Raw genomic sequence first — 3,929 nt, 5'->3', positions numbered from 1 at the left:
TGGGCGTAACGCACATACATGCATAGGCTAGGTCTATTTTGTAGGGGGAAAAATAAAAGACATTTGATCGTACTGTAATAGTAATATTATGTTGTCTTAGATCCAAGCCAATTACAATTGGCCACGAAAGATTAATTTGAAACATATCTTTACCTCGTGCAATTTATTCGAAGTTTATGAATTTGGAAAATTAAACTTTGGCTGTTAATATGTAGGGAATGCGTTAATTGTAATAAACTAGACGATATACCAACTGAAACGTTATTTAATTTAGTATCTCGCGTTTAAGTAAGACTAAAAGTTTTCGAGATATTTAGAAAAACTTACAAAAGCAATGACTTTCCCGTATGAGTTTTTAACTGACTTCACAAAAAGGAGTCGGAATATTTTTTGTTTTTTTTTATTTAATTTTTTTATTTTTTTATGTATGTTACCGCCTAACTTGGACCACGTTAACCGATTTCTATAATTATTTTTTTAAAGGAACGGTGCTACCTCACAGGTGTAGATTTTGATATTATATTTTCTAATATTTCACACACAATAAATATGTATGTAAGACACGCACATTTACCATGATCGTCTACCTGGTACTGTGATCAAGAAAGAATGAATAAATGAAAAATTATGCGTTATTCAGTATTACTTGAATAATGAATGAAAATTTATTCTTCATTCGAAATTACTTGAATGATGAACAAAAATTTATTCGTTATTTGAAATTACTTGAATGATGAATAAAAATTTATTCAACATTCTAAAGGGCTTGAATGAAGAATAAAAATTTATTCGTTATTTGAAATTACTTGAATGATGAATAAAAATTTATTCATGGTTCAAGGGAGAAAAGGCAGCAAAAGTACTTTTTTCTGAAATGTATTATGCCCCTTTTGCACATTGACTACTACATTAACACACTATAGATTAAAAACTGGTTCAATGTTCTAATAATTTATAAATGACGATGATTAAAGTTGATTACAGCCTTTTTAATGTTATTCCTAACATTCGCATTCGTATTCCGAAAATTATGACATTCGAAACATCCCTAATGTGCATATGTATGCAGATGGGATTTTAGTGCTCTGTAAACATCTCGCTATCTCTTATCTACGTAAGCGGTTCGTCACTAGCTCTAAACGAATTCTTTGTGCCGACAGTTAGTAAGTGCATACTTAGTAAGTATTTCTGTGTTGTTTTGATAATCAACAGTGCGACGATAGTCAATTTGTAAAAATTGTTAAGCGTTGCAGACGTTATTTTGTAAGTATATCTACAGAGCTGCTACTTAATTACTTCAGAAAGTAGTAGTGTTATGAACTAATTAGTGATATAATAAACATACAAAAATTTTGTTTCGAGAGTGAAGAAGTGTAAAGATGTACAGTGGCGAGCATTCAAGTAGGGAATTTAATGTGCGTAATAGACAAAAAGGTTTTATTCTGTATCAAAACCCTGTTTCCTTTGTTTGCTTACAAAATAACTTCTTCAGGTAGTAAATGTTTTTTTACTAAGGAAACAAATACAATAATTTTGATTGTCGGCGCAGAATAACGGAAAATATTTAAAAGTGACCCATACGGAGCGAGCACGTAAATAGGGAAACCGTTTTCTTTCAATATTTTTTGCTATTTGTCTTTTATGTTATGACCTTAAAGTAACTGTTTATGTTTCATTTCCATTTGAAATAATCAATCAGTATTAATTCAGACATGGGCCGAGGCAAACACATCACGACTGCTCAACGCAAAGAAATTGTGCGCTTACGCGGTGAAAATAAATCACTCAAGGAAATATCCGAGATAGTTGGAGTTTCCATTAATGCTTGCCATCAAGCCATTAAACACGTAAAGGTGAACTCCAGCTTTACTAACAAAATTCGACATCCAAGACCACGAAAAACTTCTGATCGCATAGATAGAAAAATTCACCGTCTCTCGGAAGCTGATCGTTTTCGGACCGCTGTGGATATTCATGCCGAAATTTCGCCGGAACTGGATTGCAAAATTAGTGTCCATACTGTACGCCGTCGTTTAAAAGAGTTCGGTTTGAATGGACGTGTTGCTCGTAAAAAACCATACATATCCATAAAAAACCGAAAGGCAAGATTAGCGTTTGCGAAGGAGCATGTTAATTGGACCACGGAACAATGGTCAAAAGTAATATTTACTGATGAAAGTAAATATAACCGTTTTGGATCGGATGGAAAAATATATGTTAGACGCAGAATCGGGGAAGAATTCAACGAGAAGTGCGTAAAACCGACTGTGAAAGGGAAAGGTGGTTCCGTAATGGTTTGGGCTGGTATGACAATCAACGGTCCTGGACCAATTTGCCGAATAAATGCTATTATGGATCAACACGTCTACGTCACCATACTTGAAAACCACTTACTACCCTTTGCAGAGGAAAAACTTGCCGCAGATTGGATTTTTCAAGCCGATAATGATCCAAAACATACTTCAAAAAGAGCAAAACGATTCTTGGAAAATAACAATGTCAACGTTATGAAGTGGCCCTCTCAATCACCGGACTTAAATCCGATTGAGCACCTATGGAATGACGTTGAGAAAGACATAAAAGCAAAAAAACCAAAGAATTTGGATAGTTTATATGAAATTATTGAAGAATCCTGGAAGAGTGTTCCTGTTGCGCGGTGCATATCCTTAATAAGTTCTATGACCAGACGTTGTGCAGAAGTTATACGAAAGAAAGGAGGAGTCACCAAATATTAACAACAAAGTTATTTGAATGTAGTTTTGTTAAAAGAAAATCAACAAAAAATGATTTCCCTATTTTTGTGCTCGCATATTCCACCATTGCAAAAAGAATATGTAAAACTTAATTTAAGGAAAACTTGAATTATTTTCTGCAACATTTAATATGTTCTTCAAAACTCCATAAATAAATGCGTTCAAACATATTTTTTCAGAAAATTTATTTATCAATATTGAATTCCCTATTTAAATGCTCGCCACTGTATGTAAATAATATACAGTATTCTCTGCTTAATTGATACCCGGTTAATTGGTTTCCCGCATAATTGTTTAAAAATATGTGCTATCGAAAAGAGATATACCTTCAATTTAAATTTAAATATAAAAATATGTGTTTCGAGATTGCATACCTAAAATTTTTCTAAAAATTAAAAAAAAAAAAAGTAAAATTTTTGGGTGTAATTGTGTAAGTTTGTTGAATTTTCATAATTTTTGCAAGTTTGAAATGCGGATTTATGTGGTGCTGGTTATGCAATGTGATAAACTTTTATAAAAAATTATAAACATTAAATAAACAAAAGAAGAATAGCCAAAACTGGTCAAAATGTCACTTAACTTAATCAGCTGACCACAAGTGTATGTACATATGTACATTATACCGCGTCAGAAATAAAAAGTTCCCTTACATTCTTCGCAAGGCAATTTCGAAAACAAAAATTTATTTGTCGAACTTTAGGGTCGTCTTTTAACATTTCTAATATCTTCGGTATTTATAGTCGGATCTCAAATTAGGATATATCGATGTTTTTGTTCCAAATATCATTGGCCTCATGTACTGAGTTCTAGTACTTACCCACCAAATCTCAGTTTCTATCACTTTAACGCACCATTCTAATGCTAGTAAATTAAAGCCCGCCGAAAATGACTAAACTTTTGCTACGAAAGTATTTCGATTATTCCAGTAGAACTATTTAAAAAAATTGTATTGCCGAATGTAGGTAACACCAAAAATTTTAATTTCAAAAATAGAAACTTTTTTCCCCGATTGCCTTGCAAAAATACTTTAGACTAGACTAGTTGTATGGCGAACTTTTTTTGTCTGTCGGTGGTACATATCGCATATGATCTTCAAAAATGACACAACTCAAAATTACACGTTCGCCAGAAAATGCGAAAAAACTATTTCTTAGCACATGCTAATCATATGGGTAA

General features: G+C 32.6%; 1 protein-coding gene across 2 annotated transcripts in view; it reads left to right on the top strand.

Moving 5' to 3' along the window:
• Positions 1–1,173: 1,173 nt before the first annotated feature.
• The window catches only part of LOC118733322 (D-2-hydroxyglutarate dehydrogenase, mitochondrial-like), a 468,040-nt gene continuing 465,284 nt past the window's right edge, over positions 1,174–3,929 (top strand). The window contains exon 1 of one of the 2 annotated variants that reach the window (XM_036462678.1): positions 1,174–1,263. The gene's annotated coding sequence lies outside the window, so the exon portion shown is untranslated. The remainder of the gene's footprint in view (positions 1,264–3,929) is intronic. The other variant, XM_036462679.1, reaches the window with a different exon arrangement.

The sequence above is a fragment of the Rhagoletis pomonella genome, unplaced genomic scaffold (assembly GCF_013731165.1).
Source record: "Rhagoletis pomonella isolate Grant_MI unplaced genomic scaffold, Rhpom_1.0 Rhpom_scaffold_00002, whole genome shotgun sequence".
Taxonomy (NCBI): domain Eukaryota; kingdom Metazoa; phylum Arthropoda; class Insecta; order Diptera; family Tephritidae; genus Rhagoletis; species Rhagoletis pomonella.
This window is presented reverse-complemented; position numbering and strand designations above follow the sequence as displayed.